Genomic DNA, 15,626 nt, shown 5'->3' on the forward strand with positions numbered 1-15,626 from the left:
AAGATGAAAAACCAACACCGTGTTTATAAGATTAAATAAGGTGAAATAGTGTCGATATATTTGAGAGCCGAAGTCGGCTCACAGGCTCATGTCACGTGTTCTCAGAGGAAATCTGGACGTTTTGAGGCGGAAGGTCGGCCGGCTTTGGCGATTCAGCTGACATCTACTCGCAATCGAGTTACTCCTCTTCACCCCTCAGCCACCGACAATTGACTCTCCAACACAATAACTCAACTGAGACACCCTCAACCCAACTAGACTGCACCTTTTTGACTCCGACTCCACTCTATCGAATAAGTCTGCCAACACGTACTCTCCACGAATTTAAACCAAGTCCTCTGCTTCTTACTTGTGCTATCACAATACGGTGCCATCAACTTCACGTCTAGCCGATTGGTAAAATAGTCACATTGTTTGACCAATTGGCACACACAGAATCATCAAATCAACACTGGTCGAATATGCTCATTGAATATTATATGAGCAAATCAGAGACAAATAAAACCTCAATCACCTGAATAACCAAATGAAAACTTTGTCCAGATGAAGAGAACAATTTTGCTTGCTCTGGTCAGCCAAGATGCAGAAAGTACATGAGTTCATTCAGGAATCAGGATATTAATACTGAGATGAGCAATTGAGGATACACAGATCATTATTCCTACTGTATCTGCAATACATGCTTCATTGAAGGTAAAAATTCAATTTCAGACTGCTAGTACCTTTTCTATTTCTTGTTCATGAAAATCTCCGCTCTTCGTACATTTCAGTTTTTTGTTATTCATTACACCAAAAAATGTATCAAAAGTTTTGAGAGCTCAAATTGAAAAGTCGAATTATCTCTGAATTTCCTCATCATGAAGGATGTTTGACTGTTATTTGACTTATTAAAATAAAATGAAAATGAAGAAATTTGAATATTTCTCAATCATCGAGGAGCAATCTCTCATCTCGAAACGATGTATATCGATTACATAGACTTTCCAGAGACCAGCAAACTTTATTTTCTAAATTTTCTATATTCAAAATTCTTCATAACGTAAACGGAGCGTTCTAAGTGTTGATATTCTGGATTTATCATTATCAGAATAAGACAAAAAATATGCAGAGGGAAGGAGGGTTTGGACGCAGACTGCGTCTTTGAAATTCTTGAATGGATGGGAGGAAAGGTCAGCAGTGTTTAAAATGGTCACTAACTACATTTTCTTGGGTTCTCAAATTAAGGGGGGGTAGGACCTGATTTTTTATAAATAAGGGGAGAGGGTGCATCCATGAGCAACTTAAAACTATTATTCAATTTTGCAAGTTATACGTAACATCAGACTGTTCTATAAGGACAACAGCGAAAATCTAACTTTAATTAGTCGCCATTTTTTAACTTAATTTTACAAAAAAAACTCTATACTCAAGGTCTTCCTCGTCTTAATGGAATAATCGCAATGATGAACACGTTGCTGGGGTTATTATTTTCAATTGCTGAGTTATCACTCCTTTCACCAAGCATACTCCATCTCCAACATGTCAGATGGAGCATGCCGGTTTTCCAGAAATTCTCTTGTAGTTCGAATCAACTTTTAGAAAAAGATGCCTTGTTTAAAAAGTCTGTTTCATTATTTTGTTGGCAGAAACGATTTCTTTGTACCTAGAGATAAGAAAACAAGCGCGAAAGTACCCGGCTGTTGCTATCAAAGAATCCAAAAGAATAAGGAAGGAAAAGCCACTTTGTGGCTCGACCCTTTTGTAGAAAGATTCAAAGCTTCATGTAAATATTTCGGCAGAGGGGTGGATTTTTATCAGGCGGAGAAGAATAGATAAAGGTTAAGGGCTTTGGAGATGGATGGATGCGATGGAGAGGGTTGACTGAATGAGAAGATTCAAAGAAGATATTAGTCGAGAGAAGGAATAGTGGCGGGGCTATGCAGGGAAGCAGGCAGTTAGGTAATAAAGCAAGCGGAAGAGAACAGCTAGCTTTTTAATATGGTAACTTTGACGGTCGGTTACCATCAATGTGATCGCCTGCAAAGGCATGTGCTGCTCGCGCTGTCTGCAAGCTCAAGTGAACGTATCGGAAGATGAGCAACAGACTAACCAATATACCTGCTTTTAATACTTCCTTGGCTCAGTTTGAGGCAGCCAAACATGCCAGCCACCACGAGAGGGGAAAAGATGCAAAGCTTCCCATCCCCCCATCTGCCTGCTTCTCACAGTTTAATACAAAGTTGAACCACCTTGTCGAACTAAATAAAAATTCACCTCAAACTTTGTCGTTACCGATCCTTTATAAATGCTTGGATATATTAATCAATAGCATCAAGAAGTGTGTAATAAGCTAGACGTGGATAAGGTCGAGTTTTGAATTAAAATAGCAAATCAAAATCTATCGATAAGATTACATTAAAACCCCTATTTGTTTCATATCTCTATTTGTAAATAAGTAGTTTGCCCGCTTATCTTCAAACAAAATTCCAATGCTACAATCATAGAATAATTATAAATTCGATATAAAATATAATATTTATACATCTTTATGGATTAGACTTTGTTACCTTCTCTAGCTAAACCATTCCTGGTAATCATCTTTTCCTCGGCCTCCCTATACATCTATTTCCCTTTGACTTATGTAACCATGCTTTGAAGTTGAAACGATCATATTTATTATAAAATATGACATCCTCAATAGATGTTATTACCACTTTCCTTGTTGTTGTCTTATTTATGTGAGTGGTATTGTCCCACATTCTTTCCTTGTTGTCTAACTTCTGAAGCGATCTTTTCTTGTACATCCATTTTTTGTTTAAGAAATCGCATCTTCGCTGATTGAATTCTAGACTCTTGTTCCTTAGACAACACCCATGCTCCACTATGTAGCCAGAGTTGGTATAGTCATGAACCATTACTCTGTAGTGGTGTGTATCTTCTCTGACTATGTTCCTCAGAGACCTTCTTATATTTATGAGCTGGACTTTATATTCAATCATATACGACCAAACTACGAGATATATACTACGTATATACGATATATACCATACTACGTATAACACATATGATGGAATTGATACTATTGTTAATTGCTCTGTATTTATGTATTATCAACCTAGGATTGTTGCACTGTTTCCAAATAATAGATTGTATTGCAAAATGCAATCTATATTTTCGTTACTATGATATTTGAAAATTATCGATTCACAATTACCTAAACGATAAGAGCAATGAACAGAAAAGGACTGATGGGAAATCATAAATGTAACAATTGATACCAATATAACATGTATAACAAGCGCTGCATTCAAATATAATAGAAACGTAATTATCATTGAATTACTCTCAATATTACAAGCGAAGTATTGTGTTCTTAGCGTTTTCGTATTGTGTTCTTAATAGACATGAACATTTCGGTATTAAAATGTTCGACAATAATTTGATTTCATGGAATCGAATTCGACAAAAGTTTGATTCTATGGAACAGAATTCTTATGTGTTTTTTTTTTGGCCTGAGGAGATTAATTATCTACGTGGTAAGATATTCCAGGTACCGTACTGGAGGTACTTTATCCGATGGGGAACAAAGTAACTATTTCACAATATTTATCTAGGTAAAATATAACAGTGTTAAGAAAATAGCCATGACGCTTTTCCTACATTATCATTTGTTTATCTGTGAGTCCAATTACATGGATGATAGGTCCAAAATTGAAAATTCAGGCTGGAGCGAAATTGAGTAGGGAAGATTAGGGTAACAGGGTCAGGAACCGGGAATCAGTCGTGAAGTACAATCATTTTGACAAAAGTAGAAACGGACGTAGTGGAGTGCTGATAATCAAAAGACGAAAAAAGGAAGAAAGGACAGGGAACCTGCTCGCCAATACATTATCGACGAAGATGTTCGACAAAAATTTACATTTGAGAGTGGCGAATAAGCTACAGAGCATGACCGAGCGAGAAGAAAGAAGATTTGGGCGCTTACATCTACATTTCAAAGTAACATTGTGGGGAGTTGGGTTGGGAGGGGGTTGATGCCCCTAACCATTCGTCATGAATCGCAGCCGGCACTTTCTCCTTCGCACGCGCACTCATCCATCATTCCCTATTCAAATAGAAAGAGACAACTTCATTGCTATTGAAAAAAGTGATTTGCTCGTGACGTTTCATTGTCGAGCACCAGAGAAAAATAATTCCTTAATAATTCTGGCGATTTCCAACTTCATTTGCCTACTTAATACTGCGGACGTGATCTCATGAAGAGAAATTGGAAGTACCTTTTCCTACCCAAAGCCCTATGCTTATAAGCATGAAATGAGATCGGAGAAATCGATAAAAAGACTCTTCAAATTATGTGTATTCTACTCCAAAAATTTCATTCCTTCGTAATATCAATGCTCGGATACAACATCTCATCAATGAATTTTATTTTTATTCTCAATTTTTATATTTTTTATCATTGGCAATTTATTGCTTGATTTCTAATTTTTTATTTTTGACACATCAATGTCATCTTCTCTTGTAATATAGTTTCAAGTTTCAACACTAGGCTGCATTGCTATCATCTAATCTAATGAAATCGGATGAATTGTAAATTAATTTTTTTTACTTAAAATGCAATATGAATTACGCACTAGCAGTCTTTAGAGGTTTATTTTCTGTTCTGTTCTTTTTTATTCATTATGCTTGAGGATTATCTTCAAGTTGCGGTTTTATTTGCTCTGTAAGGCAAGATACTTTATGGTCATCTAATTACATTCTACAGACACCCAGAGTAAATTCTGATGATAAGGTCAAACAAATCTGCTTAGCATATTATTGATATATCCAAAGGATTAAGAAGATCGAGCAAATCCTTCTGATGATGTAGTGAAAACATGTAGAGGATTTATTGAATATAAGTTACGTCAGAGGTCCAACCAGATAACATATATTGTATAGGAACCGAATACGTAATGTCAACTTGACGGTATACCACCTTTAGCACAGGAGTTAGGGAAGAGGATTTAAAATATGTTCAGCTCCTAACTAGTCGTAAGGAAGCTGCAGAGTCAAAAATTGTATCCAAAATACATTGGCAAATTAATGATCTATTGTTGCTGTATTGAGAATTTCACACTCAACACTGAAGCTGCTATAACAATAATTGATGGAAAGCATAAACTGATGAAACAATACATAAAATGAAAGAGGATTGAATCCTCTACAACCCAACGTCCAGTATTTATTTTTTCGATGCATTGTTGTTGAGTAATAAGCCCTTAAAGTGCAAAAAGTTGAAAGGAAAACTGTATTTTCAAAGATTCTACACTTTCAAAAGTGCAAATCTCGAGAACTAAAGGAGATATCACAAAACTCTAATGAAAAAAACTTGTAGGAAATCTATCTAGCTACATTTTTTTCAATTAGTCATGTCGCTGAAATGCATTGTTTCCCAGATACATGCGTGTAAGCCAGAAATGAAATAAGTAAACTTTTAAACCACCCTCATCCCATAAGAACAAAGGGTAGGGATTGATATGTTTACCAATCTCTAGTCCAAACAAAGCTGCAAAGTCAAATATTGTGTTTCAAACTTCCCTTCCAAATTTCCCTGTCAATTGATTTATTGTTGTTAAACTGACGATTTTACACTCAATATAACGGCTGCAACAACCGCAGGGAGATGCGTAAAATGATGAAATAATACATGAAATTGAAGAGAATATTATGCTCATGATTAGCACAGATTTTTCCAATCAATCGTTAAAAAGTTGTAAAGCAAAAAAGATGAACAAATCTGAGCCGGAAGGGTTTTTCTTGAAAATGTGACACCTTCGAGAACTCCTACCTAGAAAAAGTGAAAGAGATATTGAAAAATGTTACAGATGGAACTTTTAGGCTAATTTGTAAGCTTCAATTTTGTAGTCGACTAAAATTTATTTTCGAAATACGCATATCGAGATATGTGCAAAAACCAAAATATGATACTTTCAAAATGAGGACTTTTAATATGTTTACCCCCTTACTATCCTTAAAAGAACTGCTGTGTCAAAAATTGTGTTCCAAACTTTTCCTTCTATATCTATTTTTGAGCATTCGTTGCCTGGACTATTATACCATAGTTATCCACTATTGAATGTAATTTACATGTAGGCCTACATATTGAATAGAAAATATTGCTGCTTAGGGTACGTGATGCTCGACGGCCTCAGCAAGACATTCACCTTCAAAGACTTGTCATACAAAATGAATATTCTATATGGTAGAAGAATCTCTCAAAATTGCTTTAATAAAGTGTACCGCATCAATTATCCCAATTCAACTCGCGTTTTCTGGAATAAGAATAAGAATTTTATTAGCCATCGATATTTACAAGAAATACATCGACATAGTCAGGTAAATATAAACAATAAATTGCTTAATGGTAAGAATAATACAGCAATATAGAACACTAGGTACTACAAAACTCAACTCCACTCAATATCAAAAAAATTATTTACAGTATACAAGCACTGTCCAATTAATATTTCTTTCAGTGTTTTTTTGAACTTATACAAGGGTAAGTGATTGAAATAATCTGGAGTGGCATTATAAAGCTTAATTGACATGAAGTGGAAATTTTTGTGAGACTTTGTATGAGAATATTGTTTAATCTGAAGTTTATGCATGTTACGTGTATTGATACTGTCGCAATTTCCATTTGTAAGATACTTATCTAAATGACATTGTACATAACATAACACATAAAGTACATACATTGAGGGCAAAGTCAAAATTTTTAGATTTGTAAATAGAGGCTTAAGGTGAGTAGTGTATGGCATTTTTCCAACTATCCGTACTGCCTTTTTTTGAAGGATGAAGATAGATTTTGCCTTCACACTATTTCCCCATAGAATGATACCATACAGGAGGATGCTTTGAATGTGCACAAAATATACGTTTAGCAGGACAGACGAATCCACTGTACAACTCAGCCTACGAATCATGTAAATGCCCTTAACCAATCTACCAGATACATAGTCCAAGTAAGCATCCCAAGATAGATTCTGGTCCAAGTAATAGCCTAATCATGTCGCTACTGCATAGCTCTTTTTACTTTCCTTGCCCTATTACCATAGGTAAGGAAAGTATTGCTTTCCGAAAAAATTAAGGTACCTCAATTTCTAAATTTCAATACGTTTCAAGGTCCCCTGAGTCCAAAAAAGTGGTTTTTGGGTATTGGTCTGTGTGTGTGTGTGTGTGTGTGTGTGTGTGTGTGTGTGTGTGTGTGTGTGTTGTGTGTGTGTGTGTGTGCGTGTGTGTGCGCGCGCGCGTGTGTGTGTGTGTGTGTGTGTGGTGTGTGTGTGTGTGTGTGTGTGTGTGTATTCTTGAATACTCATTCGAGGATCGTGCTGTAAATATGCCTTGCTGTCGAACGAGGGCTTACGAATTCGCCGACCGAGATGGCCGGTGATATCGGACATCTGACCTTGCCGTGCGGGGCGGAAAGACGATCTTCGATCTGACGCCACTAGCCCGATGCCTGGAGGCAATCACCCTTCATCCTCATCCATCACCCTTTGGACACCGGACTCGAGGACGACAGATCTTAGATAAGTACTTGATACCCCCACTACAATATCAGATGTGCCCCGTAAATTTGGTCTCTCAAAGACGTATTGTATTTGGTCTCTTAAAGACTTATTGTATTTGGTCTCTTAAAGACGTATTGTATTTGGTCTCTTAAAGACGTATTGTATTTGATCTCTTAAAGACATGAGTATTTGGTCTCTTAAAGACGTATTGTATTTGGTCTTTTAAAGACATGTGTATTCGGTCTATCAAAGACAGATTGATTATTAGGTTATCCATGTAAAGATGTATTTTGTAATATTCTCTATATTATTCTCATTATTATAAGAGCAGTCAGTCAAACGCATATCTATGTTTTCAATTCCAAGACCCTCAAACCACTAGAATTAGGATCGCATTATTGATCAGATAGAAATCCGCAGACCTCAGGGCCTAGCACAATTTCAACAACTAAGCCTTCTCCGACAAAATAATTTGTCACCAGGAGATCGGCCTCAGTACGTTTTGTACGAATGATACATTTTATCACACTCATTATTCAAATTCATCAATTCATTGCTATACCACTTGTTATTCCAGATGAGATCATTAGATTTTTTAGTTTTTAATTCAAAAGTATCATTCACAGCAGCTAGGAATAGTTCCATGAATTTTTTACTTTCCTTGCCCTATTACCATAGGTAAGGAAAGTATTGCTTTCCGAAAAAAATTAAGGTACTTCCATTTCTAAATTTCTATACGTTTAAAGGTCCCCTGAGTCGAAAAAAGTGGTTTTTGGGTATTTGTCTGTATGTGTGTGTGTGTGTGTATGAGTGAGTGGCTAAAATGGAGAAAATGTTCTCAAAAACAGGGGTTTTCGCGATTCTCTCAAAAACGGCACCAACGATTTTGATTAATTTCATACCTAAAATAGTCATTGATAAGCTCTATCAACTGCCACAAGTCCCATATCTGTATAAATTTCAGGAGCTCCACCCCATCTATGCAAAGTTTGATTTTAGATTCCCAACTATTAGGCTTCAGATACGATTTAAACAAAAAATTTTGAGTGGAGAAGATTGAGCATGAAAATCTCTACAATTAATGTTCAGTAAGATTTTCACCTAAAATTGAAAATAAGCTCGAAATTCGAGAAAATGTGATTATCCAATTGCAAACTGTTGGCAACTACTGTTGATTCTATTAAATGATTCACTATGAAGAGATAGCAGACCTCGTATGTCTCCAGCGTTATTGTCCTGTCACGAGCTGGCTCAGATCTTTGTTTATAAGTAGACTTGAGATGCGCGTGAACACTAGCGTCAGGTGATCAATTCTCATAACGGCAAGGAAAGTTTTGTGAGTGCGCCACACCAGATTTTTAAATCTAAATTTCACATCTATCCAGTTAATCGACTTGACAAGACCATCGAAGTATCTTATATTATCATTATTTAGTAATATATACATAGGATTATTTACAGTGCCTCCCTTACAATCATTCCCAAGCTCAACAATACGATTGAACCTAAACAAAATAACGTCATGATCAGAAAACACAGTACCGTATGTACCAAGGTAGGTACCTCGAATAGAAGGTACTGGCCACGCGCATCTTGATCTTTTAATGATCAGAGTCATATGATCGGTGTGACGTCATTGGTGCTCTAAAGATCTATTATTCCTATCTTTTCAATGTTAAATTTAGCAACTTTGTGAGTATTTTTCTCAAAAAGTAAATAACCTTCAAATACCATCGACATCTCCTACGATTCATACAATATGTATCTTCAATTTTTCTGAAAATCCAATACTTTTGTACAGCTGGATCTTTCAGAATGATCGATTTTGTAAGAGCCTGCACATCGTATACCTGTTGCTTTCTTATTGAAAATTAACATGCTTTCCCTGGCTCTTTTGTAATCCAATTACTCAATGCTAATGAATTTGATAAATGGAATTAAGAACGTGAAAACATTGATTGCACTATAATATCATTTATCTCAAAATCCTTTATCTTGTCTGTGTACTGTATATTATATGTAGAATCAATAGAACATCCTGCCTAAACCCTTAGGAGGATCTCTTTTTTCAGGAAAATGACAGAATGATAATATCTTCTACCGCGTGGGGAATTCACAATAATTGAGAATTGTATTGAATACATGCTCTCGTATTGTGAAACACATATTTTTCATTTATTATTTTAAGAGGAACTCTCAATTGATACTTGTTCTTTGTTCTCTTATTGTAAAACACTCATTCTTTATTTATTTGTGGAAAGGAAAATCAACTCTTCATGATCCAATAATAATGTATTTAATGAAAATGAATCATACATTGAAAAGTATACGTATGAATATGAATTCATACTACAAGTATCCTACAATATATTCCTTCAAATAAACTTGATCATTCTATAAGACAAGTGATCGGTTGAATTCCTGTTTGAAAGACTATGAAAGGATGACAATATCTTCAACCAACTCGGAGGGCATTTCTATTCTAGAAATTAAACTCTCGTACACTTGAAACAGGATAATGTATGGTGAATTCCAATTCTTTTCAATCTCCACATTATTTTCCTATAACCGGAGAGATAATAGTTGGGCATATTTAAAGATATTTTTTCAAATTGCAATTTATTCAGCTTATAATGCATTTATGATGTTAGTGTTATACTATCACCCCATACTCTTTTTTTCCATATTGGGGCTTTCTACCACATAGAGTATGAGTGATATATATGTGATAAAAATTATGTTTCTAGATTCTGCCTTGGTCACTGAGTGGAAATAAGTCAAAAGTCAAAATACTTTATTGCAGCAGCTAATTGAGAACATCAATTGCATTACAAATGTCAATGATAGATTGAAACAATTACAAGCAAGAATTCATTACAATAAATTATAAAACATAAAAATATACTTATTTTCATAACAATATAAGTAAAACACACTCATAAGACATAATCATATGACTAGTTCACCCATGAGCCATGAGAGTACCTAGTTGCTAATCAAGCATATTGTCAACTACGTCATAGAACTCTTCTATTTCATAAATTGGATTCGTCAACAGAAATCGTTTACCGGTAACTCTATTCGTGAATATTTTTAGTGGTAGTTTTTTTATATTCTCAGGCAAGGCATTGAAAAGTTTCAGAGAAACGTAATAGAAAGTTTTCTGAGTATTTGCATAGTGGCAAAACCTCAAGACTAGTTTATTCCTACCTCTAGTATTATAGTTGTGATACATACCCTGATGAGCATAAGAGTTATAATTTACCTTGACATGATTGAGACATTGATAAACAAACACAGCGGGAAGTGTCATAATTTCAATCAATTTGAAGCTATCCCTACAGTGTCCTCTTGAAGGGAGACCACATATTATTCTCACAGCTTTTTTCTGCAGTCTAAATAATCTAATACTATATTTTTGGGAAGCCCACAATAATGTTCCATAAGATAAATAACTATGTATATGAGAAAAATATACTATTCGCAACACTGATAGACTTACTCCTGATCTCAATTTTCTTAACATAAACAATCCCTTACACAGCTTACCCGCCACTTTATCAATATGGTCTTTCCAATTCAGCCTAGAGTCAACATTAAAACCAAGAAAATTAACCATTCTCAGACCATTCAAATCATCATTAAGACTCTTAATTTTATCCAAGTTTAAACACAGTAAATTTGCGTTACACCAGTCCTCAATCATCAGTGTAATATTCTCTATGGACCTGATTCTATTGATTGCCAAGGTAGATTTTGTACTTACACAAACTGCCAGGTCATCAGCAAACAAATATCCTTTGGCTGAGTGTCCAATTACACTAGGCATGTCATTCACATATATAATGAACAAAGTTGGGCCCAATATTGAACCTTGAGGTACCCCATAACGAACCGGCAAGTAATTAAGACTCAACACCATTAAAAACCACTTTCTGAAACCTATCTCTCAGATAAGACTGAATAAGCTTGCTAGCAGATTCTTCAAAACCATAAAATTCTATTTCTTTCAGAAGAACTTCATGACAAACTGTGTCGAAAGCTCTCGACAGGTCGAATAGTCTTACATCAGTCTGATTTTTATTTTCCAATGATTCCAATAGCTGATCATATTGGGAGATCGTCGCTTTCACAGTTCCCATTCCCAACCTATAGCCATACTGACTGTCACTGAACAGATTATTCACCTCAAAATACTGAACCATCTGAATATTTAACAACTTTTCAAAAACTTTAGGTATAATTGGAAACAAAGAGATAGGTCTGAAACTATTGCAATCAGATTTGCTACCTTTCTTGAATATTGGAACTACCTTTACAAACTTCAATGCATCAGGAAACACAGAGTTTAATATACAACTATTTATAATGTGAGTTAACACTTCACTTAGATAATCTATTCCTAATTTGAAAATTAACGTGTTCATACCATAGATATCAGCACATTTGCTGGATTTCATGTTTCTTATGACATTCTCGACCTCAATCTTACCGACTAGTCTGAAACTGAATTTACAAGAAGGTCTGGAGTTACAACTGTTTAGATATTCTGCTGAGCTCTGTTTACACACCTTTTTAGCTACACTATTTACAATTCCATCAATCTTGTCAATAAAAAATCTGTTAAACTGGTAACTTAAATCACTAACAGTACCCTCAAACCGTCGTTTACTGTCACATTCATTCTTTATGATAGTCCATATTGCTTTGCCCTGATTGCTAGATGATATTATAAATTCGTCATTTTTTTCGTCTAGTTTCCCTGAGTAATGTTCTGAACCTTCTCTTATATTTCTTAAACAATTCTTCAACAGAAAGTATACCAGTGCTCAAGTATGTATCATAGAGGCAGTCGCACAGCTCCTTTATGTAGCTAAGTTCTGGACTATAAATTTTATTCTTTTTAGGTAAAGTGGGCTTAACTGTGACACTTCTGAGAGGAAAGGCTTCGTTCACCACAGACTCAACAGTATTGAGAAAACAATTCACTTTGGACTCTATAGATTGATCAAAGTAAATTCGATACCAGTCAGTGTGACGCAGAAGATTTTTATACTCAATAATGTTTTCTTCCTTCATACTACGCACAGACCGTTTAACCTTTATCCGAGATTGTTTACCCTTGGTCTTTACGGAATCAAATTGTTGCAATACAAGATGAAGAGCCCAATGATCAGAGACCCACGTTTTCACTACATCACAAGAGAACGAATTTGATTTCACATTGTGAAAATATTATCAATTCAACTAGAATACCCTTATCTCTATTACCCGGTCTGGTTGTATCACTGTAACATGCTTGTAGACCAAACGATAGAAGACAATTTTCCAGGTCGATCACATTTGAGCATCTTTTCTGAAAATTAATGTTGAAGTCACCACACAAGACTATATTGGCATTGTATTTAATCAAGTGCTCCAGAGCACAAGCCAAAACATCCAAGTAGAAGAATTAGGATAGCAATAATGTTAGAATAGAAGAAAGAGAAGAATTGTTTTTGCAAGCTCTATATCAGCTGTAGCCTGTAGGCTAACACTTATTTTGGGCACAGTGACAGTACTTATCTGATCGGTGATAAAATTCTGAGCCGGCCGGAACGTAACATTTAACCTATAGCATAGAGTTCTTCACAAAGCGAATAACACTTCAACAAAGAGCTATTTTGAAAACAAGATCATACATGACATACCAAACATCCTGCACTTTTAAAAGTAAAATCACAGATGGGATAACCAGCACTTCAAAATGCACTATTCACAACCACAAAAGTGTATTAAAAACCCTATAAAAACTGAATATTAACGGAGCGTTCCGAAACACGTCTAACCACGGCAGACTGCTCTGCCTTATATTTCAAAGAATTTTGAATCCAAAGTTTTTTATCGAAAATTCAATTGAAATTTAATTGTTGATCAATCCAATTGATTGTTTATAACAAACAAAATAATCAAATATCATAAGGAAGGAAAGTGGTGCGCTTATTACCATCTTCATCCATTGATCATGCACATTCTCCTTCTTCTGATGGAATGCCCTGCACTAACAACCTTTATTCTCTGCAACCGCTCTTGGTTTCATTTTTATCAAATTAATATTAGCTTTACCTTTAATTGAGATTGGTATCAGAATCAGTTTTGAAAGGATAGATATTGGTTGAGTTTGCAGAAGAATATCACATTGAACAAAGGAAACAGCTCGAATGTGTACAACGTAACAAATATCGAGAAAGCTCAAGATAACTATTAAAGTATTCAAGCCAAGCCTAATTATTATGATTATAAAACAGTGATTGAAAAACTATAGGCCTATATTATCATTCACAGTATTACTAGGAGAAATAGGCTACATTCAGTACCTTTTTTCCACTTTATAATAATTGTTGGGATATTAAAACATTGAATAAAAAGCCTCCAGTATAAAACCTTTGAAGCCATTCATCTTTTCAAATGTTGCCAAATTAAATCAATTCATTCCTTCTACGAATATCCCTTTTCGTAGAATAAAATGAGAGTTCTCTATCTCCAAACCGGTATGCCCTTACATAATCGAGTATTCTGGAAGATCTAGGAGTTCAAAAGTGATGAATTTGTAAGAAAATTTGAAGATAAATATTGCATAAATCGTAGATGTCGATGGGACTTGAAAGTTAAGTACATTATTTAGAAAAAGACTTACAAAGTTGCTCGAGAAAAATAAAGATAAATATTGTATATGACCGTAACACACAACTATCACCTGCTCAAAGTATGTGGATATGTGTACATCATTTTTCCTGAATTAAGAGTGCACTCCTAAAGGATTAAAGATGTTGAACCGGCAAGATGTTCTACTGATTCTATGTGGGCCTAATAAACAGTAGGCTACACAGACAAGATATCAAGGATTTTGAGAGAAATAATATTAGGCCTGTACTCTAATTAATGTTTTCGCGTTTTTAATTCCTTATTCAATGATCGATTTATCAAATTCATTAGCATTGAGTAATTGAATATTACAAAAGAGCCAGAAAAAGCATGTTAATTTTCAATAAGAGAGCAACAGGTATTCGATTTGCAGGCTCTTTCAAAATCGATCATTCTGAAAGATCGAGCCGTCCAAAAGTATTGAATTTCTAAAACAAAAAGAAAATAAACAATTCATACAATATGACTTGAAAGTCATGTACTTTTTGAGAAAAACACTTACAAAGTTGTTCAATTTAATATTGAAAAGATAGGAAGAATAGACTTTTAGAGCACCAATGATGTCACACCGACCAGCTGGTTTGGATTTGTTACTGCGCATCTTTTCGTGGCCACTACCTTGTATTCTAGGTACGGTACATTGGTATGTACAATCTCAGATGACCATCTGCTCTTGTGGATGTCAGTGAATATATTATTATCAATACACGACCCGATAATAGTTCCATTAAACTAGGTCTGGTAACGTCCATAACAGTAATACTCAAGGCAAAACAGCGGAAAACATTCAATAAATCTTTTTTTAAACAATAATTTCCAATAGAATTGACATTAAAATCACCGCATATGATTAAACTACTCTTACTAGTGGAAATTGCACTTAGAACATTATATAAGCAGTCTAAAAAACTCTTAAAGTAATTAATATTCCTACTATATGGTCGATAGACAGATAAAATTATCACTCTTTCCTTAATCAATTCAATGGCTGCAATTTCACAGATCATTTCAATAGACATATCTTTAATATGCTCAAGCACCCTGTATGCTAATCCATCCTCCACAAATATTGCTGCACCTCCTCTTATTTGATTTGTTCTACAATTACATCATAGTTCAAAGCAGGATGCCTAATCTTACCCTCAATGATTTCTATAGTAAGATTAGTGGAATGTGGTTACTTCTGTTCTGTTACTAACTGTCCATGCATGCTAATTAACTGCCAAATAATTTTCACTATCTGAAGAATGTGCAATTTGCTGATATACGCTGAGTTACTGTATATGTCTCTGACAATGGATATTATACTATTACCTATAATTGAATAATGCTTTACATATTTAATAAACTGATCCTGTGGTCAGTTTACAAGATTCTACTTTGTGATAGATAGGATACGGAAATGAA

This window comes from Nilaparvata lugens, chromosome 3 (genome assembly GCF_014356525.2).
Source record: "Nilaparvata lugens isolate BPH chromosome 3, ASM1435652v1, whole genome shotgun sequence".
Classification (NCBI taxonomy): domain Eukaryota; kingdom Metazoa; phylum Arthropoda; class Insecta; order Hemiptera; family Delphacidae; genus Nilaparvata; species Nilaparvata lugens.